Consider the following 24951-nt stretch of genomic DNA (forward strand, 5'->3'; position numbering starts at 1 on the left):
CTGAAAACCAGTCTTCAACCATTGGAATTTAGTGTAACCCTTGCTGATATTTCCTGACTGCATTTGATTGAAGAAGATTCCGTCTTTCTGCAAGATGGCAAATAGAAAGCGTGTAGCTAAGTATGTGGAGCCTTTCACCTGCTAATAGCCAGCTGGCCTCGGGATTTTAAATAAGAATGGCACTTAGAGTGAAACAATAAAGCTCTTTATTCATATAATTTGTATATACAGATTATTTACAGAGTCTCGGGGAGCGTCCTACAGCAGGAGCATCACGGGGAGGGAGCCACGCATTTCCAGTCTGAGCTGGGACTGTAAACAAATTCCTTCCTGCGGAAATAAACACAAGGGGGTGTGAGTAGAACAAGCCACAAAACGGATCCTGCTCATAAAAGTCACTATGCCAATATTGTGCCCCGGGGGAAAGCCATTGTTTGTTTGCTCAGCTTAGCATTTTAAGACCTAAGACCAAGAAAACTACTTTTTACTTTAGCAGAACTGAGAGCTGAAGTCTAACCTGCATGATACAATACCATATAAAAATAGAAGAAACTATAAATTGTCCTGACTGGAAGGAAATATTTGCCGCATTGGTGTTATTCTTAACTGGAGTTTGTTTATAAGTCAAACGAACTGTAAATAAAAGCTGCGATGATGGAAGCTTCTTGTATCCTGCTAGTATACAGCAACTTTACTACATCATTCTGTTCATATAGGGCAATAGTGAAATATTCAAACACCATAAAACTAATGCACTTTATTATACCTAAAGCACAACTTCTATCATTGCATTGCACAATTCAAAGAAAACCAACGTCCTCCTCAGCCCGGCAATAGCCACGATTGTCTATAGGATTGGGATGGTTAAAGGGGTTGTCCCGCAGCAGCAAGTGGGTCTATACACTTCTGTATGGCCATATTAATGCACTTTGTAATATACATTGTGCATTAATTATGAGCCATACAGAAGTTATAAAAAGTTTTATACTTACCTGCTCCGTTGCTGGCGTCCTCGTTCCCATGGAGCCGACTAATTTTCGCCCTCCGATGGCCAAATTAGCCGCGCTTGCGCAGTCCGGGTCTTCTTCTTTTCTGAATGGGGCTCCGTGTAGCTCCGCCCCGTCACGTGCCGATTCCAGCCAATCAGAAGCCCTGCGGTCCATGGAGACAGAGGATCCCGGCGGCCATCTTCAGCAGGTGAGTATGAAGACGCCGGACCGCCGGGATTCAGGTAAGCGCTGTGCGGGTTGTTTTTTTAACCCCTGCATCGGGGTTGTCTCGCGCCGAACGGGGGGGGGGTTAAAAAAAAAAAAAACCCGTTTCGGCGCGGGACAACCCCTTTAAGACTGTATTTAACAAAAAAGGACATTGAAAAACTTCTTGTGGTTTTCTAGTCCCAGAGGTTTTTGGGTGTAGTAGCAGTAAAAACCACAATCACAGTCCAATGGGCGGTCCTATCAGTGATTGACAGCCTTCCCTGTATATAGTTATAGACAGATAGCTGTCGATCACTGATAGCTCCGCCCATTGGACTGTTCAGCTCAGAATGAGCAGTGATGTAAATGAATAAAATACAAGTTATACTGACTCTTTCCCCATAAAACTATATATCAATCATCTCAGCTCCTCCTTCTCTATAATATGGTGCCAGCAGTTTGGATATCATGTTCAACCTCACAGATTCTCTTTAAAGTTTGGATTAGCCTTACAGGAAAATTTATGGAAGGTACTACATAATAGAATTGTTTTACATGGCTGGTAGGGGTCAGAAACGCTCTTTTCTCCTTAGGGAGAGCAACTATATACTATAAACTAAGTGAGGAGACTCAAATGGCCACGCACGCTCCTCTGGGTAATATGCAAATAAGGGAGATGGAATAAATCCTCCACAGTCTGGCTTTGCTTTTGATTCCCAGTCATTGTAACAAGACTTGTATAAAAAGTCCCACTTTGACTTAAAGGAATGCTGCCTTTCAATAGGTGGCACTGTGGAGGATTTATTCCATCTCCCTTATTTGCATATTACCCAGAGGAGCGTGCGTGGCCATTTGAGTCTCCTCACTTAGTTTATAGTATATAGTTGCTCTCCCTAAGGAGAAAAGAGCGTTTCTGACCCCTGTCCCAGGCCTCTCACTAGCAAAAGCCAGACTCCTACTGTACACTGATGATGGGCAATAACCCGGAAACAGCTGTATGTACATGGAGTCTGGTTTGGCTTTTGATTCCCAGTCATTGTAACAAGACTTGTATAAAAAGTCCCACTTTGACTCGAAGGAATGCTGCCTTTCAATAGGTGGCACTGTGGAGGATGTATTCCATCTCCCTTATTTACATGGCTGGTACTCACTCTCTAGGCGGCTGTGTGGAACTGCAGACCAGTCCTTCTTCACAGGGACAGAGCTGATTAATGCTGAATGCCAACCCCCCTTCTGGAACATAACAACTGCCCCCAGCAGGTAGTTTGCGCTTGCAGATCATCTCTCCATGGTGTCTGGCGCAGCACATAGAGGGAGAGCAATCCTTATCCTGACGGCATCTGGAACCTGACAGAAATAGCAATGATTCATCAATTATTTGTTTGAGACGGAAAAATGTGTGATATCAATTATTTATCAATCATTCATGTTCTGCCTGTAAGATATGACTTATATTTGGACATTAATAATGCCACTTCGATAAGAAAAATGTTGCAAAACGTAAAACTGATCTTACCTTCATGTCCCCCTGGTATAACACGCTGACAGCGCCCAAACATGCAGCCCAGACCTCGGACGCACTGAGAATCCTTTCGGCAGTATTGACCTTCGTGACGCAGTGCCACACACAAACCAAAATGGCGATCACAGAACAGGCCACGCCCACAACTACGGTCATTATCACATGTTACCTAGAGAAAAACAAAGAAACAATTTCAGGTATTTTGATACATTGTCTTGATTTTAAGGAATAGTAGGCCACTAATGTCTCAGCTTGAACACAACATTATGTGGTGCGAACTACATGTAACTTTGTAAATCAGATTATCCTTTAACTAAATTTCATGAAATTGAAACTTTATGGGATTTATTACAACTTGAAAATGTTATGCAAGAGGTCTAGAAACCATTACAGGAAGCCAACTTCCTATTCTGAAAAACATTTTTAGCACCTTACAATGGTCAGATACAATAAGATGTGCTGATAAGGCAGAGCTTATACCTTACAATAGATAATTGCATTAACATATGCTCAAAAAAAGACATATTTTGAGCGATAATCGTGTGAAACTACACTTGCATTGTGCCGTTTTTGTTAATCCGTCGCTAATCGTTGTTTTTCAGCATTCTGAAAGACAACGATGGGCCTTATCAGGGATTCACAGCGGGATACAGCTGATATACTATTGTTTCAGCTTTATCCCATTCCATGATCACAGGCTGGGGATGAAAAACAGAGCGGTCCAGCTGTGTTCTCCATACCCGGCACAGAGCGCTCGGCTGTATAACAGCTGGGCGCTCCATGCAGAAAACAAGTGGGGCCACCCCGCTTGTCTTCTGCATCCTCCACTCTGAGCAAACGAGCAGACTGTTGCGCTTTAGTTTCCAGTTCAAAAAAATGGAACAAAAACGGTTACTTTTCTTTACATTGTCGTTAAAGGGAGACTAAAAAAAACAAACGGAAAGCAATCCATTTATCGGGTTTTGTTTGAGCCTGCGGAGAGGCCAGGAGACATGCAGAGATAGCAAAAAATAATAGAAGGGAGATGTAAATAAACAGGTGAAGCAGGGCAAAAAAACCCATCTGTTTAAAATGCTGAAAAACGGAACATGACGGAAAACATACTTTCTGTTTTTTCAAGAATCTGCCAAAAATGGTCAGTTCAGTTTTCCACAGTTCCATTTTTTGTAAAACAAGATCTGCTGAGAAAACGCTAGTGTAAATTCATGACCGTGTTTTCACGGCCTATCATGCACGCATGTTACGTGGTGAATGGAGTCAATGAAAGTCAATCGGCTTTCACTGACCCATGCACACCGGCGTGTGCACACTACGTATTAATACGCATGAGAAATAATTTGCAGCGTGCCCTATATCTCTGCATACGCGCAAAGTGTGTCCCCTGTACACTTGTATGGGCTGCATATAATACGCTGTCCATATGTAATAAAAAAACATGTCTGTGTGACTCGTAGGTATGTGCAGTGTCATACACATTCTCTGCCCGCAGAGCATATGCCCGGGGAGACCACAGGGTTATAGGCATACGGCCGTGGGCATGAGCCCTCACACTGATGCACAAAATACATTTTGTGTGGGCTACACACAGACAAGTTCCATTGAAGTCAATGGAAGCCGTCCGTCCTGTGGCACTTCCACAGTGAGCACTGAGGATGTGTCGAGGGATCCACGTCATTGCCGAGCGCCGGTTGCGCATGCATGACGCAGTGCCGGCCGGCACATCCGCAGCACAGAAAACGCCACCAGGCAGGTACACAGGGGTCACTAGCTGGGCACCGGGTTGAACTCCTCTGCGGGAATTCTGCATGCGGGGTCTGACCTGCCCGTGTGCAGGATGCCTATGTCCACCAATATCACATACGGATTCTGAGATGGATCCGCACCAAAATCAGCAGCAGATTTTCTGCTGTAGAAACTGCGCAGCACACGGGTGTACCCATATAGTAGAAGAACAAGTCTAGGGATTTCTAGAGGAGGTCAAGGCTAATACGTACCATGGTCCCCTTGGTTGTAGGGCTTCTTGAAAGTCCAGCTGCATCTTCAGGATTGTTATATGGCATTGATAACATCCAGGCCCAAATGTAGCCGTGTGCGTAGGGCAGGAGCGAGAGAAGAAGCGATACCAGCAGCTTCATGGTGATATTGTATGGTGTGAAGCCCAGCTGACAGTGACCGGCAATATATACTTGCTGTGGGGTCCTCTCCCACCCCTTCTACACCCTGCTCGCTGTTTGCTAACCTAATGGGGCAATCAGTATTTATCAGCTTAAGCTAATCACCACCCCTCCTCTTCCAGACCCCAGAACAATCTGCCACCATACAGAGAAACAAACCCAATTACATAGCGACCTGCAGGGGATTCATTAGCGTCACTCACACCATTACTAATGGGACTTGGTTGTGTAGCTTCCATATACAGAACAAGGGACGCCGGACATAAAATATAAAAGCGGCCAAAATATTTTTTAGAATTACAGTTGACAAATGTGTTTTGATACATTTTAAAACCCAAAAGATGTTGTGGCCCATGTGAAACAGGCCTTACGGCGTCTTGCTTTTTTTAACTCTCCCATGTTTCCCTATAGAGCAGATTTGCTGCAGATTGTGTTATGGATTTTCACAAAGCACTGAAGGCCGTGATGAAATTTCAGATGTAAAATCTACAAGATACATAGAAAACGCTGCAGAAAATGGAGATGTGAGCCATGTATGGGCTGCAGATTAGCTTACACCCGGAATAATTATATGGTATAAGGGCGCCTACCCACTTGCGTTGCCGATTTTCGCGCGTGAAAAACGCGGCGTTTTCGCGCGTTTTTCACGGCGTTTTTTGCAGCCCTCCATTGACAATCATGGGTGCATTAAGAGAAAAATAAGGACACATATGCGACTGACAGTTCCTATGTGAAAAAAACCCACAAAACGGGGGAAAAAACCCAGATGGACAAGAACACATTCTATACTAATTGCTCTTGAGAAAAAACGCAAAACATCACAGGAAAATAAATCGCAAGTGGGTAGGCGCCCTAAGTTTCTGAATTTTGCTGCAGTGAAAACCCAACAGGTGTGACAGCACAAATAACGACTGACAATGTATGAAAAGTGTCAGCTGACGTCTTATTTCGGTACATAAAACAAAAACTTTTTCAAGGCGTCGATCATTCTGATTTTTCATATGGAACACGTGAAAAAACTCCCGGCATGTCCTATTCTTGTCCATTTCTACAGCTGCGACTCACATTACAGCCCTGCGCTCTGGACTGAAGACATATACATAACACATAACATTTCCCAAGGGGCTGCTCACATTAGGATCCGCATATACATTTATAGCGATAGTGACCCCCATAGTGGGCACTGTAGTAATAGTGTCTGCCGCAGTAATAGTGACCCCAATAATAAGTGATGCCAGTAGTAATAGTGACCCCCAGTAGTAATAATGCCTCCTATAGTGGCCCCAGTATTAATAGAGTCCCCATAGTGACCCCAGTAGTAATTGTCCCCTATAGTAACCTTGGTGCTAAGTGTCACCTATATTGGTGGCCCCGGTAATAATAGTGTCCCCTATATTGACCCCAGTAGAAATAAATAACCCCAGTAGTAATAGTGACCCCAGTGGTCCCAGTATTAAAAGGGTACCCATAGCGACCCCAGTAGGAATTGTCCCCTATAGTAACCTCAGTACTAAGTATCACCTATATTGGTGGCCCCAGTAATAATAGTGTCCCTCTTTTGAACTCCTGTAATCATAGTGTCCCCTATATTGACCCCAGTAGTAATAAGTGACCCCGGTAGTAATAATGACTCCCATAGTGGTCCCAGTATTAATAGGGTCCCCATAGTGGCCCCAGTAATAATTATCCCCTATTACAGTACTCTCAGTGCTAAGTGTCACCTATATTGGTGGCCCCGGTAATAATAGTGTCCCCTATATTGACCCCAGTAGAAATAAATAACCCCAGTAGTAATAGTGACCCCAGTAGTAGTAATAGTGACCCCAGTGGTCCCAGTATTAAAAGGGTACCCATAGCGACCCCAGTAGGAATTGTCCCCTATAGTAACCTCAGTACTAAGTATCACCTATATTGGTGGCCCCAGTAATAATAGTGTCCCTCTTTTGAACTCCTGTAATCATAGTGTCCCCTATATTGACCCCAGTAGTAATAAGTGACCCCGGTAGTAATAATGACTCCCATAGTGGTCCCAGTATTAATAGGGTCCCCATAGTGGCCCCAGTAATAATTATCCCCTATAGTACCCTTAGTGCTAAGTGTCACCTATATTGGTGGCCCCAGTAGTAATCAAGTCCCCTATATTGATCCCAGTAGTAATAAATGAGCCCCACAGTAGTCCCAGTAGTAATAGTGACCCCACTCCCTTGTGTTGGCCTCTGGCTGGGTAGCATCCCTATAGGCATTGCACTCACTCAGCCTTCAGCACCGACCCGTCGGTGGTGGAGTCTTTGACCTCTGACCTCTGACCTCAGCGTCTTCATTGCGTATAGGACAGCACTCGCAGACACTGAAATGTATGGGAGGTAAAGGATGGTCAAAAGTATGCATATTTTAACTGCGCTTGATCCACTCTAGCCTACGGGTACATGAAGCTATAAGTTTTTATACTATTTTTGTATAAAAATGTAGGCAATATACGGATGCTTAAATCCTGGTGTGAACGGCCTCACAATACTCAGAAGCATCGTAAATGTAGAGAGCTAGTAACTGGCAATATACAGCATGTCTTACGAGGCATTTGAAGACAAACTGTACGTCTGGGACAAATGATCATTATTATTTAGTACTGTGTGTACATTTTACTTTAGATTGAATTAGAATGCTTGTTTCATCCTTTTTATCCTCTGTTTGCTCTTTATGGAGCCTTGACAGCTATGGCGGATCTATTTTCAATCCCCTTGTGGTCTGTTTCTGTTGGCCCTCCTGCATTTTTGACTGACATGTAGCCTAAAATATTTGTGCCGGCAAATAGCAGAAACCCAATGGAACGTGAACAGCTTCAATGTGCACAGAGCCTAAATAAAGACATTTTTCCAATCTGGTCCCTGAGCACTTATCTCACAGGAAGTGGCAGGCTGTCCCATCGGCTGTCAAGGGCAAACTTTGTTTTACTGGGCTGAAAATGTTCAACAAATGAAATAAATGAATCTGAATACTGACCCTGACCACACAAGACAACAAGGCACCGCACGTCTGCTATGGCGGCAGTATAATGCAGACTTGTGACACATATGTAGTTTGGGACCAGTGTGGGGGACAAATACATGGACAGAGTTTTTCAGCAAGGGGCAATCCCTTTACCTCAAGTCATAAGTGGATAGTTTGATGTTGTATGTTTTACATTCAATGTTTAGTATTTTCCTTTAATCACTTTTGGTATCTTTGTATCTTACAGCGGCATTCCAGTTAGAGCTTAAACAGGTGAACATAATCGCGCACGTTTTTACGAGCGCCCGCCCGCAAAGTGTGACGAAGCGAACCCATTGATTTCAATGGGTTTGTTCTCATAAGTGAGTTTCTTATCTTTCTGAGCGTTACGCAGAAAGCTGGCATAGAATTCCACGGCAGGTTAAAAAAATCAAGAGGAGGGGTGCGACGCTGCGGACAATGCAGGAAAAGGAGGCAGCCAGCCCTTATCTGGCTTTAAATAGCCATTTTATTCCACGGAAAGGGAGTATCAGGGGCGCGTGAACTGGCACTGCGAGTGCAAAAATTACATTACTATGCGCTGACACGCTCATGCCAGCCTGATTATTGCCATCTCAAAAGCTTGTTCATGCGCAAATGTGATCAGTTGCGGTGGGCGTATTTGCAGATACTTTCGCCTGTCAAAACCCTCAGGTTGGGTTCACACGGAGAAAGATTTGCCACGGAAATTCTGTGTGCAATTTCTGTGTGGCAAATCCGCCCGCGGCTCCTAATCCCGGGATTAGCCAGCCATGTGGACGGGATTTTGCAAAAATCTCGTCCACACGGGGCGGCCAATCTGTCGCAGCAAAGCCAACCGGGAACCAGCGATGAGGAGCAAAACTGACAGCTGCAGCATGTCAATTCTTTTTTTTTTTTCGTTGCGCCCTCACTCCTCTCTATGGGGAGAGAAAGCCGCAACGGTATGCAGGCGGCCGAACCGCTCCAAAACCCGCTTATACTTTCCCAGGCAGACAGATACAGTAAAAACATACAGTGCGGTATACAATTTTCTCAACAATGGAAGCTTATGATGTATACCACTGTATGCTTACACAGTGGGATATGTCACAGCCTTCTGGTTAAAACCTGCTTCTGTCTTCTCCTCTGGGTCCTCGGCTGTCATTGAACCAATCCTGCCAGATTATAGGAGCTTTAATCCCGCATCGTATATTAACCATCAGCGCTTGGTCCTTATTGGATTAAAATGTAGATATTCAATTGCAGAACTATTATTCCATCTCCTCTATAGTCCCGTAATGTACTCTCTGGATAAAGAAGCCTTCTATTCTGCTGTCAATATTTCATCTAAACACATGCCCTAGGTAGCGTCATGCAGTGTATATAGAGACTGGTCAGTTCTCTCGATGATGAACCTGCTGAACACGGACACTGCGCTGTATAAGGAAATGGTTCCTCTTCCCACTTAGTGGAAATGCTGCAGAACTTCTGCTACCAGAATCGCATCGGAAATTCCACAGGATTTACAGTACAAACCGTGTTTTAGAAATCTTCACAGAGTGCGGAAAGTTTCCGCAACAAATCCGCAAAATTTATGAAAAACACTATGGTTTCAAAATGTGTAGCAGGTCTATTTATGCTGCAGATTTCAACCCATGAAATACAAGGGTTCAAATCTGCAGCAGATCCGCAACTAAAAACGCGGCCAAATTCGCACCATTTAGCTGCGGATTTGGTCAATGAAGATAGCTGCAGCAGAAAGACCGCATGTGAAACCACCTGATGCTGTTACATGAGCGCGGTTAAGGCTTGTGTAACAGCGCTAATGTCCGAGTCAGCTCGGCAATTTCAAGAAAATGTGTGCTGCTAGCATATTTGTGAAAGCACCCTTACTGACTAAAGGAGCGTCCACACAGCGTTATTTAACCCTTTCCAATCCACTGTCTGACGTCTGAAGACAATGATTTAAGGCTGTACAGCTCCGATGTTAAAAGACGTCCGTCGGGGTTCTCTTACTGTATATTGCCAGCCTCTCTGTTGTCGGAGCCTATCCAACGTGTCACCTCATGCAGTACTGGCTTTATCCAGCATATAGCGCTGTTGTATAACGGCAGAAAAAGAGTAATCCCCCTAGGAAAATCAGGATACAAATTGGATTGGAAAAGGGTTAATACCCTGTGGGATTCTGTTTAGAGGTTCCTTGACTGCTGCAGAAAACAGCGCTGTGACAGAACCCCTGAACGGGTTCTGATTTTGCGCGATCGCGATTTTAACATTACAAGTCCCATAGACCCCTGCAGAGAAAAAAATGCTGCGAATTTCGCAGGGAAAAAAAACGCTAGTGGGTAGCCACCCTTATATGGAATATAGAACAACAGTCAACTACACTACTCTGTATTTCAAGTAAAAGGGAAATGAACGGAAACCTTCTAAAACGGACATCAAATCTGTGTCCGTTTCACAATACAAGTGAACAGCTCCATCCGTTTCGGTTCAGGGGCTCAGCGCTGTTTTCTGCAGCAGTCAAGGAACCCTAAACGTAATGACACGGCGTATTAAATAACATTGTGTGAGCGCTCCCTGACCAAGTACATTCCCATCAGAATCTGTACTGCACACTGATTGTTATTGATCACCCTTGTATGGCAGAGTTGACAGCCTGGTGTCGTGAAATATGGAATCCAGCAAGTGCATGGAGGGCCTTAGAGAATGTGGCTATAGGGCAATAATGGAGCAATGTAGATGCAGTATCTCACAAAAAGGTTTGTGGCAGCATCCAGGGCGTAATGCAAAAATAAATAATTTATTCCTCCAAGAACATGCTACGTTTCGACCCTCATGGGGTCTTTCTCAAGCATAGGGATATCATTCACATTTTTGTGAATGATATCCCTATGCTTGAGAAAGACCCCATGAGGGTTGAAACGTAGCATGTTCTTGGAGGAATAAATTATTTATTTTTGCATTACGCCCTGGATGCTGCCACGAACCTTTTTGTGAGATACTGTGATACACTTTGGGGGGTCTTCTGAGGCTCTGACCCCCACATTGCTGGCGTGCACCCGTTGGACTTATTAGTCCCCTTTTCGGTTTGGTTTGAAGAACCCTGAGGTGTGCTGCGAGTTAAACCCGTGTGGATTGCAATGTAGATGCAGGACAGGAAGCTGTGCTTGTATGTACGCAGCCCCCTCCCCTCCTGGAATCACAGGTAATTAGTAATGGGATCATTAATTGTGCACTCCATCAGACCCTCCTGGAGACGAGATCATGCTGGGTGGTGTGTGAAGAAGATAAGTGCTGAACAGTAGACTTTGTGGGGGTCCAGTGCACACTTGTAGGTGTTTGCAAACACTCAGCCATTAACAGCCTTCACACCACTAGAAAACTTTCCGCACAATTATTGACTCTCCTAATATTGTAATGCTGGTCTGGGAGACTTCTCAGAGCCAGAACAATCCAGAAGTTCCAGCAAGCAGCAATCACCGCTCATCTGCTAAAATTGATATGAGCCTAGAACTGTGGTGGCGTACCTATGGCACGCGTGCCAGAGGCGGCACGCAGAGCCCTCCCTGCTGGCACACATCACCATCGGCCGCTCACCACTAGTGAATGCCTGCAGGGGCCGCGGCTCCCCTGTAGGCATTCACTCATCAGCGCTGCTATCTGCGTACACTGTGACGTCAGTGCGCAGCCGGGATCCTCCTCCCCTGTCCCCCGACGTCTCCTATTTGGTACCGCGAGAGCAGAGGGAGGAGGCATCCGGCAGCACACTGACGTCAGTGTGCACCAGCGATCAGACAGAAGAGGAGCGGAGCTTCCACAAAGAGGAGGGGTAAGTATGTGGGTCCCGGGGGCGGGCATTATCACTGCTGGGGGAGGGGGAGCATTATCACTGGTGGGGACCGCTGGGGGAGGGGAGGCATTATTACTGCTGGGGGACCGTTGGGGGGCGGGCATTATCACTGCTGCGGGACCGCTGGGGGTGGGTGGGGGGCATTATCACTGCTGGGGGACCGTTGGGGGGGGGGGCATTATCACTGCTGGGAGACCTTGGGGGGGGGCATTATCACTGCTAAAGGGACCACTGGGGGCGCATTATCACTGCTGGGGGACCGCTGGGGGGCATTATTACTGCTGGGGGGGGGCATTATTACTGCTGCAGGGGATCGCTAGGGGTGGCATTATTGCTGGTGGGGGCATTATTACTGGTGGGGGATCGGCATTATTACTGGTGGGGGATCGCTGGGGGGGCATTATTATTGCTGGGGGGAGCAATATTACCGCTGGGGGGGATTTATACTGCTGGAGTATCGCTGGGGGGCATTATTACTGCTGGGGGGGGGGTCACTATTATTACTGCTGGGGGTCGCTGGGGGAGTGTCACTATTATTACTACTTGGGGCCGCTGGGGGGTATTACTAATATTACTGCTAGGGAGGGGTCACTATTATACTGAGGCCGCTGTGGGATGTCAATATTATTCCTGGGGTGTCGCTATTACCGCTGGGGTATGCTTACATGTGGCGGAAATGGGCAGGGCTGTTTCAAAATAGACCGGGTGCAGATTTTGACTGCTTTTTGGATGTGGAAATGCTGAAGAATTTTCCACAGTATTTTCCGCTGAGAACGTTCTGCAGTATTTCCACATCCAAAAAGCAGTCATAATCTGCAGGCTGCCTATTTTGAAACGGCCCTGTCCTTTTTATAATGACAGGGTAAAATCATACGTCGTGATATGCCCTGCCCCCTGACGTGTTGGCACTTTGCGGTAAATAAGTGGGTTTTGGGTTGCAGTTTGGGCACTCGGTCTCTAAAAGGTTCGCCATCACTGGCCTAGAACAAGGTTTCCCAACCTTTTTCGACTTGCGTCACCTCTGCAAAAAAAAATGTAAAAAAATATCTCTCTCCTTCCAGCCAAGGCCGGACTGGGATTAAAAAGCAACCTTTGCGTATAAACGTCACCAGCCCAGGTACAATATCATATCATACCCCTTTCTCCCCAATATTGCAGAAAAATAGTGGCGCTCAATGAATGCTGCAACAAATGTTGCCTTACAGAACTGAGCTCGGCACATAGATACAGCATAATAACGCTGCCCGTTACCTTGTTAGCACCGCCTGTACTGAGCATCCTTATGCCGTCCACAGAGGAGGGCACATACCTGAAGTTGCTACGGCCTTCCCCTGAGAGTTTAGCAGCTACACTATGTAGCAGCGGGGATAGGCAGTCGGGCGGCCCACTGGGAATCCCGCTGCACCACTGGGAGCTTCTTGTGGCACCCCAGTTGGGAATCACTGGCCTAGAGACTAGTGGGGAACTGAGCACCCAGTTAAGCCTTACAGTATAATGCATCATGGGTTACTATATGGTGGTGAGAACGCTACCTATGAGAACTGCCTGGAGATAATCCTTCTCATAACTCTACATATGTTTTGAAGAACCTATGTAGAAGAAAAACACATACAGAATGGGAGGAATTGGGCTAAGCAGCGGCATATGTGAAAAATACTTGGGTATACTAATAGATCATAGACTGAACATGAGTCAACAATGTGATGCAGCAGCCAAAAAGGCAAAACATGTATTAAGAGAAGCATAGAGTCTAGATCACGTGAGGAAATTATCCCCCTCTACTCTTCCTTAGTCAGACCTCATCTGGAATACAGTGTCCAGTTCTGGGCACCACACTTTAAAAAAGACACAGACAAACTGGAACAAGTTCAGAGAAGAGTTACCAAGATGGTGAGCGGTCTGCAAATCATGTCCTATGAGAAACAGTTAAAGGATCTGGGAATGCTTAGCTTGCAAAAAAGAAGGCTGAGAGGTGACTTACTAGCTGTCTACAAATATCTGAAGGGCTGTCACAGTGCAGAGGGATCAGCCCTATTCTCATTTGCACAAGGAAAGGCTAGAAGCAATGGGATGAAACTGAAAGGGAGGAGACACAAATTAGATATTAGAAAAAACTTTCTGACAGTGAGGGTGATGAATGAGTGGAACAGGTTGCCACGGGAGGTGGTGAGTTCCCCTTCAATGGAAGTGTTCAAACAAAGGCTGGACAAATATCTGTCTGGGATGATTTAGTAAATCCTGCACTGAGCAGGGTGTTGCACCCGATGATGCTGGAGGTCCCTTCCAGCTCTACCATTCTATGATTCTATAAACCATGTATAATACACAATGACTGGGGACACCCCTAAAACATAGCTTTTGTTGAAAAATGTATATAAAAAGGGGCTGATAGGACATACAAGATGAACAAAATGCAAAAAAAAAAAAACCATAAAAAGGTCCAGGTTACTAATTGAAGTAATACCAGATGATTTGCTGGTTTAGTGGCCCAGTACATGCTTTCCTGGCCCCCTCCATAATGTCATACATGTAATATCTTGTCTTGATGCACTGTGGAAAATGTCTTGTCATTCTGTTATGTGTATTGCACAGCTGCAACATGTGATGGTTAATGTCGGCAAAGTATGAGCTGTCTGCCTATGAATGTTATCAATTCTTACCTGTCACATGGCATGAGAGAAGGTATAAATGTGTGTGCTTGAGAGCGGAAAGGGGTCCCATCTTCTAAAGCTGCTAGAGACTGCAGAGGCACATGGGGGTACCTTAAGCCCTCATGTGTTGAAAATGGAAGAAGAGGAGAGGTTTTCCCGAAATGCGTGTCTTCAGTTCAAACTGTAAGTGAGCCCCAAAGAGAGAGAGTGAGCAGAGAGCAAGTCTAGTCTGTCAAGGCCTAGTGCAGAGGTACGCAATCGTTTGTCTTACACACCCGCGTGTTCTGGAATCCGGGACCGCCGGTGGAGGTACTGTTCTGTCTGAGTGTCTGTGGAGTGACCCTACCCCAGGAGCGGTGTCTGACAGATAACGTGGACTGCAGGACCGGTGTCATCCTGAGTTTCCTCCCTGACCTCAAATGCTCTGTCTTACCTGCACTAGTATATCATTTGAATTTATGCCTTTTATTACTAAAGTGAAGTTTACAGTAAAGTTAATTCCAAGTCCTGACCGTTCTCGGGCACCTGAGGTACTTAAATTGTCTGTGGCTCATTTATTCACCCCGCTGATGGTCATGCCGGGGGGTATCGTAATGGTCGCATCACACGTGACAAATTCCTCTGCACCTGTTACCTTGTTTATTGGGCATTCCCATGTCGGGGGTGTCCAGAAGAAGCCCAGCGCTGCCCTGGCCTTGGCAACGTGTGTCCCTCTGGTAAGTGGTGCCGTGACAAGCCAACCCTTTACCCTCCCAGCTCCTCAGCGTATGTCATGTGTCCGGGGTTACCCTACGTGAAGCTGCACTAGTGATCAGAGGACCCACAGGGAACAGCACTGATCAAAACCAGCCGAAAAACCACAATTCCTGTAGGTTGATAACTCTGATCAAGTGCAATGCCCTGGGACCATCAAACAGAGAAAATTTGCTACTGGCAAAAACTCCTAAAATAAAGGATAATAATTTTGTCCCTAAATACCATCACTAAATTAAGTCACTACTGATACCGACTGACCACCCTCAAGATGTGTGCTCTTGTCTAAGTAACCCTTCTTGTTGTTACCGGGGCTAGAAATCCTCATCCAGGACATCCTAGAGCTGTGTACACGGTCTAATCCACTTCATTACATTGCTAGGACACAGACGCCTGCGAAGAAGACAAACACGATCCACTGAGCAGCTTATGCGATGTTACAACCCATGTGTATCAGGAGCTGCTTACTAGCAGGTCTTCCCACTTTATCTTATTTATTATAGTTCCTTCTTGCTAAAAATACTGGAAGAAAAAGCATAGCATGCAGCGCTTTTTTTTCTGTCCCAAAGTTGGACAATGAGGGAAAAAAAGGACGGACCCCATTATAGTCAATGGGGTGTCTAAGCAGTTAAGCAGCTCCAACTGGACCCACCTCCAATCACAACTGGCTATTAGCAACAGCTGACAGCAACTTGGCATAGAGTGAGGTCAGCTCTTCAGCCCCCCAAAACCGTTCCTGAAGGACCTATGATATACAATTACGTCATACGTTGTGGTGGGCTTAAGCTGATCATACACATTACATCACTGGCATAACTATAGGGGATGCGGTCGCACCCGGGCTCAGGAGCCTTAGGGGGTCCATAAGGCCTCTCTTCTCCATATAGGGGGCCCAGTACTATGAATAAACCATTATAGTTGGGGGCCCTGTTACAGGTTTTGTATTGGGGCCCAGAAGCTTCAAATTACGGCTCTGCATTAGGTTACTGTCAGATGAACAGGTTGATTTCAGGTCTCCCATCGGATGTTGAAGGAGTGGATTAGGAAGTTGTATTTCAATATGCCTGATCCTTCAGTTTTAGAGGAAATAAGCTACTACTTGGTAGTGACTCACTGCCCCCTCCCCATTCAGAACATATGCGCTGCTGAGTGTTTAACCCCTTCCCACCACAGGGGGTAAGTGTACGTCCTGGCAGATGGGTACTTAGCGCAACAGGACGTACAGTTATGCCCTGTGTCATCGCGAGATCATAAGAGATCCTGCGCTATCCAGCAGCAGGAGCCGGCTGTCACCAATAGCCAGCCTCCCTCTGCAACAGCAGGGGTGCATCGGAGCAGGGACCCCCGCTATTATCCCCTTCCCTGCCACAATCTATGTAGATTGCAGCATGTAAAGGGTTCACAGAGGGAGCGCACTCCCTTTGTGACGTCATCGGACTCTTGCGATATAATCGCAGAGAGCCCGGCGGGTTGCCATGGCAACAGGACGCCAGCTACAGGCATCTTGCATTGCCAGTGCCTATGATCGCTAATACAAGCTATAAGGCATTGCAGGACAGAAGTCCTACAGTGCTTTACCATAGTGATCATAGCAGCTATTGTACAAGTAAAAAAAAAAAACACCCTTTTTTGTGCCTTTTCCCATATTAGCATAAAAAAATTAAAATCCCACATATTTGGTATCATCGTATCCGTAATAATAAATTGAACAAGCTTTTTATCCTGCATGGCAAAAAGTGTAAAAAACCCCCTAAAAAACAGAGGCAAAATGCTTATTTTTTTTATTTTGCACCCAAAAAGCAAAATAAAAGTGACCAAAAAAGCCGTAGCTACTCCCAAAATGGAACCAATAAAAACTACAGCTCATCTCGCAAAAAACAAGCCCTCCGTCCATGGAAAAATAAAAAAAAGTTATAGGACTTTGAATACAGTGATTAAGAAAAAAATAATTTCTAAAAAAGGGTTTTTTTATTGCGGAAAAGTGGAAAAACCTAACAAAAAAAAAAAGAATTTTGGTATTGTTGTAATCGTAGCGATCCGCAGAAAAAATGTATTGTCATTTATGCTGCATGATTAACGCTGTAAAAAACCCCACAAAAGCTATGGCAGAATTGATGCGTTTACTCTCCCTGCTATGGTAAAAAAATTAATAAAAGTTTTACAATATAGTCTATGTACTCAAAAATGGTACCAATAAAAACTACAGTTCGGCATGCAAATAACAAGCCCTCATGCGGCCGCGTCGACGGAAAAATAAAAACGTTATGGCTTTTGAAAAAAGGAAATGAAAATCCGCCAAAAATCGTTGCGTTCTTAAGCCCAAAATAGGCCATGTCATTAAGGATTAACCCTTTCCAATCCACTGTCTGACATTTAAAGGCATTATGATTTAAGGCTGTACAGCTCCGATGTTGGAAGACGCCAGTCGGGGTTCTCTTACTGTATATTGCCAGCCTCTCTACTGTCAAAGCCTATCCAACGTGTCACCTCATGCAGTACTGGCTTTAGCCAGCATATAGCGCCATTGTATAGCAGCAAAAAAGAGTAAGACCCCTAGGAAAACCAGGATACAAATTGGATTGGAAATGGTTAATGTACATTGAGGAGGGAATGGAAAGATAGTTGCTGGCCCAACAAGCTTTATTTTAAAAGGTATCCATACACATAAGGGCTCTTTTAGACGAGCGTTGTGGGCGCGCTGTATAGCCACAAGCAAAGATCGCAGCTATACAGCTGTAAACATCACATGAATGAGTTAATTCAAGCTGCTTGAAGTAGCCTGTTCACATGATCCGTCGTGCGAGCTGCGTGCTTTCCAGCTCCCATAGGAGTCTATTGAAAACACGCAGCAAAGATAGGACAGGTCCTATCTTTGCGCGAACCACGGAGCTAGGTATGGGCATAGCACCCGTATGTCCTATCTTTGAGAAATGCGAGTGCTTTGCGCTGCTACAAATCATGCATCTGAACACTTCTATAGGAAACAATTGTTTCCTATAGAAGCGCTTTCTGTGCGCTCCGAACCAGTACGGGGACAGCGCCCGTGTGAAAGAGCCCTAAGATAGAAGAAGGGTGATTAATGAACCATTGAGTGAACGAATGTCTGGTGAATAGAGATGAGCGAGCATACTCACTAAGGCAAACTATTCGAGCTAGTAGTACCTTATGCGAGTACTTGCCAGCTTGTCTCAAAAGATTCGGTTGACAGCGGGCGAGAGCGGGGAGGAAGGGGGAGATCTCTCTCTCCCCCCCGCAACTTACCGCTCTCCCCCGCCGGCACCCGAATCTTTTGAGACGAGCGAGCAGGTACTCGCATAAGGTACTACTCGCTCGAATAGTTTGCCTTAGCGAGTACGCTCGCTCATCTCTACTGGTGAAAGATCTTTACACCAATACAGCCATACACATTTTAATCCATTATTGGCTGTTGGAGTTGCTCAAACTGGCCATACCGATTCATGACTCAGGGAGAAGGACAAACACTCATTTGGGAAACATTTGGGGATGTTCTTTTGCCAAAAGTCAGTTTATGAACTGGCAACCATCAGATGAAAATTTTGATCATGGCCAATTCCGTTACAGATGATGGTAGTTTGTCATCGATTGGCTAAAATAATTATCTGTAGGTTACATTCCGCTTGTTGAAAGATTGTTTTGGTTGAAATAGTCTGTTTTAATCAGCTTTAAAATAGTATGTTTAGTGCAAAGAAAACTGGTGGTGATGAATCCTCTTGCCATCTGTAATAATGTCTGAAATGCAAAGCTCCGGGGTAATTGTAATACATAGGATGCCAATGAAATGTTAAGGACAATGCCATGTGTACGGAGCACATGTGTCTGTATTGTTAAAGACAGCATGTGTGTTAATGTGGTTTAAAGAACACCATGTGTGAATACAGCCCGATGGTTGCTCAAATTCGCTCAAAAGCCATCGTCTTAGCGATAACCGTTGAGTCTATCTTGCGCCCGTCGTGCTGTTTTCGTTAATGATTCGCTCATCGTTGTCGTTCAATCCGCTTAAAAACCGTTGTTCGTCTGTTTGCTTCTCGTTTGGTTAAAATGACAATATTCAGTCGTCCAGCGATTTGAGGGGAGTTTTTAATGGTTTGGCGGGGTGTACATTCAACAGGCTACAGGCCCAGCGATTGGCTGGCGGGGGGACAAAGCATCATTTTTAACAGGCCCACCTGGTGTTCAACCAAACTATTGCTCAATTATCGTTTATTTTTCGTTCAATGCAAACACTACACAGCGATAATACGACTGAAAAGCCCGGCCGCTGCGTCCATTTTCCAATGATTTTCGTTAGGTTAAAACGTCCATCTTTAAAAGCAAAACCATCGCTCACTCTTCATCGTTATAATGAAAATTGGACGATAATCTATGGGTCTAAATGGTGGATCTATTGCTGACATTACATGAACTCTATTGCTTTTCTATAGTGGCCACTGATTACACTGGGGAATTAAAAAAATGTCATGGTGCCTGGAATTTTAGATCCTTTTTGGGGTATTTTTGTGCTCTAGGAGTTCCAGTTTTTGGGATATCCCTGATGTCATTATCTATTTTTGTTATATGTACTTTATTTTCCACCAGCTTACTATTAGTACATATGGTACATATTGCCACCCCTGCACATCGAGTTTGGTTTGATGAAACAATGTGTGAAGACATTGAAGAGAAATGGAACGTGTTTCAGCTACAAATGTAGAACATTTCCTGCGATGAGGATGGAGAAGCTAAAAGCAGGTCAATGCGATGGACTACAAATCCAGAAACTCGTGAAAGACCAATGTATCCAAGATTCAGTGGACACTTTGAGGTGTGGTCGTTGTTTTGTAGGGTTGTAAAGCATTTCCTTGGGAACTAGAAGGTCACAAACTCTGGTGAACTTGTGGAGAATACGCTCACTTCTGGTTCTGCACACTTGGGTGTAACATGAGCCTCAGATTGCAGGACCTGCAGTCATTTTGGATGGATTTCCAGATTGTCTTGGTGATGTAAGTGATGAACAGGGTGAACGATTTCACCAGGAAATAAGGACTGTGGAAGAACAGGACTGAGGACGATGGGAAACATCCAGTGCGAATGTCCAGGAACAGCTCATCGCAAGAAATCACAAAAATGTTGTTTAATCGACATGTCTCAATGAAGAAACTTGTTTTGTTTGCGTTCTAGGCTTCTTGGGATTTATCTTCAGCTTTTGATTGATTGTCATTACATGTACAATACAATATGTGTACACATTTATATGGACATATGTCATATCTTGATAAGCAAACCTAATTTTCAGAATCTATGACCCTAAAACACCCAAAGAAAGTTCTAACATCTCAGTCACTAAAAATTGTTCTCCTGTATAGCAGCAACATGCATAATGAAGCTGCTAAAGACTGGGGGGGGCGCGGTTAGAAGGAGATAGGATTGGGCGACCAAGAGGAGGATGGATTGAGGGATGAGTTAGGCAGGAGAAAGGAAGAGCAGGAGCGTGCCATTCGTGGATAAAGAAGAAGAGAAGAAAGAAGAAGACGCAAGATTGCAGCATGGAGAAGAAAGAATGGAGAGAACCTGTTATCCCAGATTCGGGCAGCAGTGTCCAGCGAGGGTCATCGGTAGCTGGAAGAGGTGTTGGAGGAGGTGCGGCGTCCAGTGGTTGCAGCGGGAGAAGGCAGTGGAGCACAGACTGAAGAAATCAGGAGAGGTGCAGGGAAGGCTGCAGAGGTGGCGGAATCCCCTGACGCATCTGAGTCCTAGCCCGGCTGCGGAGAGGAGAGAAAAAGCAGAGTCCAGGAGCGGCAGCGGGCAGTCGTGGAAAAGAGCCTGTCAGAAGATAAGTGGAGGAGCAGAGGCGCTGGCAACAGGTGCTGGGGTCGGGGTGCGTTGTGCACCGGCAGAGAGAGGCAAGACAGTAGAAGCAGCCAGTGAATATGGTGCGGGGGTGGGGAGGGCGTCCCACGCAGCTGAAGAGCTGGGCAGAGTAACGACGGCTGCACACACTCCATGTGGCTCTGGGGAGCAGATTTGACTGCATGGCGCATGGACCCCGAGTCTTCTTCATCTTTTTAAGAAGAGGATGACAGGCGATGTCGAGTAAAATAGCAGAGAAGGAGAGAGTGAGAGGCGGGCTACGGCAGTGGCCATGGCAGGCGTCAGGGATGGCCTTCCGGTAAACAGCTCCATCAGTTGCCGTCACCATTTTAATCAGGATTGTCGAGAGAGGGGCGGGATTTTTGTCGTAGAGGTGGAGAAAAATTGGTACCTTCGGCCCATGGGTCGGGTTGGGCAAGGGTGGGACAGGATCCAAGGTGCTTCTCAGGAGTGGCATAAGGAACAGCACTCAGTACGTCGTCAAGACAGTCGCCAGTCATCGGCATCCAGGCAGATTCAACCCTTGGCAGAGCCAGAGGACGGAAGGGCTGGTGAGTTGACATGCTGTAGTGTTTCGTAAAGTGTGATGTCGGTTAACAATGGTAGTGACGCTGATTTTTATGGCAGTAAATCGTTTTGAGCATAAATAAGGGCTTCCAATATCCTATACTTATCCAGGAGGCGTGGGCCTGCCCGATAGAAAAGGTGTTTCTCATGCATCCAGTGGCTCGCCAGAGGTTGCGAGCCCGTGGGGCGAAGAGTTGGTTTGTGGCAGTTTGAAGTACGCTGACTGTGGTATTTTGTGGTGTCGCCCCCCTGGGTGTAGGGCTGGCGGAGGAGACAATTGAAAAAATTAAGAATGGAGTGTATGTGGATATTTGGTCTTTGTTGTAGATCGAACACGTCGCGGTGGACAAAGAGCATTTTTCGGAACGGGGAGCGGACAAGAAGCCGCGGGTGGCCTAAACTTTTGGCAGTTGGTTGCAGGCATAAAGGCCCAGAAGCTTATGGTATATATCAGTATCAGCACGTACAAATTGCACGCTGGATGGGCATGGAGGCGTTACGATGAAGATTTCAGGCGATGGGTCGATGAGCTGGGCAACAAAGGTGATTGATGTCTGGATCCAATTAATTTTTGTTCATCGGGGGCCATTGTCGATTCAATGCATGTGTAAATTTAGACACGAATGCTCGGGGTGTGGGGGAACACACGCAGCAGTACGCTGTTTCCGTAAACAATGCGCGAATGCTGCAGCTGGGGTACCCGGTACATCAACGAACCTTGGTGAGAAGCAGCTACCTGGAACCGTGGTTCGACAGGTACCACAAGAAACAAGAGTCAAGCCTGCTTAGGCAGAGCTTTGCGGAGAGTTTAGTTATACCCTTTTTTCCAAGAACGTCGCTGTTATTAAGTATAAATTTAAAATGAGCTTTAGATAACATTGGTTTGGTAAAAGAGGTTATTGAAAGAGGTTGGGACGGGACGTATGGCAGGCTTTTTTCAGAAGCTGCCTTACAGAAATTTGCGTTTTTCTCTTTTGGGCTTGGTACCAAAGAAGGAATCAGGGAAGTTAAGACTGATTCACCACTAATCTTTTCCGGCAGGCAAATCAGTGAACGATGGCATTTCAAAACAGCAAGTGGCAGTGTCCTATACCTCTTTTGATCGTGCAGTATTTCTGGTTCGTCAGTTGGATGAGGGAGCCTGTCTGGTGAAGGCAGACATCAAATCGGCTTTCCGTTTATTGCACATGCATCCCGACTGTCACCATTTGTTGGGTTGCAGGGTGAAAGGGCAGTTTTTCGTGGATATGTGTTTACTGATGGGGTGCTCCATCTTGTGTTATTATTCTGAACTCTTCCATTCCTTTTTGGAATGGATGCTTACATACGAGACGGCCATCACATCGGTCATCCACTATTTGGATGATTTTTTGTTTGTCGGAGTGAAGGATTCGCCAGTCTGAGTTTTTATTATCATCTTTTCAGGTTTTAATGGACAAAGTCGGTCCCGTTGTACGAAGAGAAAACAGTTGGTCCGTTATCTTGCCTGGTTTTCTTGGGCATAAGGATCGACTCAGAAAACATAGTCGAGAAGGAAGCGCGGTTGCGACAGACAGTTGAGGCAGTGGGCAGCCGCCGTAAGGCGACGCTACACCAAATTTAGGTTTTACTGGGCCTGCTAAATTTAGCGTGCACAGTTATCCCCATTGGCCGGGCCTTCTCGAGGTGCTTATCGCTAGCAATGAAAGGGACGAGAGAGCTGCATCATTTTATACGTGTAACGAAAGCAATGCAGGCAGATTTGCAAGTGTGGAAGGTTTTTCTACTAATATTCAATGGGCAAGTGATCTGTCAAAAGGAGGGGGTCTCGAACGACGATCTGCGCTTGTTTTTGAATGCGGCGGGAGCTGTTGGTTTTGGAGTCATTTTTGGAGATCATTGGTGCAGGTCTCCCTAGCCAAGGTCATGGTTCGAGAAAAAAATGGGTCAAGAACATTGCGCTACTAGAGATTTTTCCCATAGTGGTGACGATGGAGGTATGGGGTTCAGAGATGGCGGACAGGAGCATATGTTTTTGGTCGGACAACAAGATGATGGTTCGGGTGATTAACAAGCAGTCTGCCTCCTTGCCTCTGGCTCTGGCTATATTGTGACATTTGGTGTTGTGGTGCCTGTAGTACAATGTGAAATTTAGCTCTAAGCATGTTCCAGGATGTCAAAATGGAGCAGCTGACACTCCTTCTCCTTTTCAGATGAGGTCATTCAGGGTGTTATACCCGACAGCGGATGTCGAGGGTGTACAATGCCCTTTTTCATTATGGGAAATAGGAGAAGAAAGCTCCTGAGACTTTGCTTTTCCACGTTGGTTTTTTGTTGGTATTTTTCACAGCAATAACAGTGGGTGAGCTGGTATCAGTTTAAGTTTAAGTCAGGAAGTTTAAAGGGGTTGTCCCGCGGCAGCAAGTGGGTCTATACACTTCTGTATGGCCATAATAATGCACTTTGTAATGTACATTGTGCATTAATTATGAGCCATACAGAAGTTATAAAAAGTTTTATACTTACCTGCTCCGTTGCTGGCGTCCTCGTCTCCATGGTGCCGACTAATTTTCGCCCTCCGATGGCCAAATTAGCCGCGCTTGCGCAGTCCGGGTCTTCTGCAGTCTTCTATGGGGCCGCTCGTGTAGAATGCCGGCTCCGTGTAGCTCCGCCCCGTCACGTGCCGATTCCAGCCAATCAGGAGGCTGGAATCGGCAATGGACCGCACAGAAGCCCTGCGGTCCACGGAGACAGAGGATCCCGGCGGCCATCTTCAGCAGGTAAGTATGAAGACGCCGGACCGCCGGGATTCAGGTAAGCGCTGTGCGGGTTGTTTTTTTAATCCCTGCATCGGGGTTGTCTCGCGCCGAACGGGGGGGGGGTTAAAAAAAAAAAAAAAACCCCGTTTCGGTGCGGGACAACCCCTTTAAGGTTCAAGGATGTCTTGGTCAAGGATGGTATAGCAAAGGTATACGTGAGGAAGTCCAAAACGGACATATTCGGCAGTGGTGAGTGGTTGAGCATAAAGGCTCTGGAGTCGGAGTGGTGCCCGGTAGGGCTTTTGCGCACGTTTTTAGTGCAGCATTCAGGGAGGGCCAGCTGTTGGTCCATGAATCGCGATTTCCAGTTACGACCTACCAGTATGCGGTGGTCCTGCATTGTTGTGTTACGAAATTAGGTTCGGATCCTAAAGAGTTTGTAACTCACCTGTTCAGGATCGGAGCGGCGACAACGGCATATAAGTATGGTTTGAATGCAGAGGAAGTAAAACATCTGGGTAGATGGAAATCAGACGTGTATCGGTCGTTTATGCGCCCAAATTCGAGGGTTGTTTAATTGTTCAATCCTGGGTAGTGAGAAAGGTTTTGGGTTGGTTATGGGGGGATGTTTTTGCCTGTTT

General features: G+C 45.8%; 1 long non-coding RNA gene across 2 annotated transcripts in view; it reads right to left on the minus strand.

Annotated features, from left to right (window-relative positions):
* Positions 1–244: 244 nt before the first annotated feature.
* The window catches only part of LOC136588785 (uncharacterized), a 134936-nt gene continuing 110229 nt past the window's right edge, over positions 245–24951 (minus strand). For both annotated transcript variants that reach the window (XR_010787604.1, XR_010787605.1), the window contains exons 4-6: positions 2713–2887; positions 2348–2543; positions 245–330 (exon numbers count right to left, since the gene is read on the minus strand). This is a non-coding gene — a long non-coding RNA (uncharacterized lncRNA). The remainder of the gene's footprint in view (positions 331–2347; positions 2544–2712; positions 2888–24951) is intronic.

The sequence above is a fragment of the Eleutherodactylus coqui genome, chromosome 13, assembly GCF_035609145.1.
Source record: "Eleutherodactylus coqui strain aEleCoq1 chromosome 13, aEleCoq1.hap1, whole genome shotgun sequence".
Taxonomy (NCBI): Eukaryota; Metazoa; Chordata; class Amphibia; order Anura; family Eleutherodactylidae; genus Eleutherodactylus; species Eleutherodactylus coqui.